The following is a 280-nucleotide window of genomic DNA, read 5'->3' as shown; positions in this document are numbered from 1 at the left end:
TGCCACCGGTGTTTGCCTTGAGGCCAGGGACAGAGCTGATGTGGTGCAGGAGGGACAGACGGTGCTGGGGGAGCTCTGGGTCCTTCCTGAACACAAGGTGTTGCCTTATCCCCAGGGGCTGGAGCCCACCCTGGCCCGTGGCACGGTTTGCCTTGAGGCCAGGGACAGAGCTGATGTGGTGCAGGAGGGACAGACGGTGCTGGGGGAGCTCTGGGTCCTTCCTGAACACAAGGTGTTGCCTTATCCCCAGGGGCTGGAGCCCACCCTGGCCCGTGGCACG

The sequence above is a fragment of the Buceros rhinoceros genome, unplaced genomic scaffold (genome assembly GCF_000710305.1).
Source record: "Buceros rhinoceros silvestris isolate BGI_N320 unplaced genomic scaffold, ASM71030v1 scaffold12055, whole genome shotgun sequence".
NCBI lineage: Eukaryota > Metazoa > Chordata > Aves > Bucerotiformes > Bucerotidae > Buceros > Buceros rhinoceros.
Note: the sequence above shows the minus strand (reverse complement) of the source record.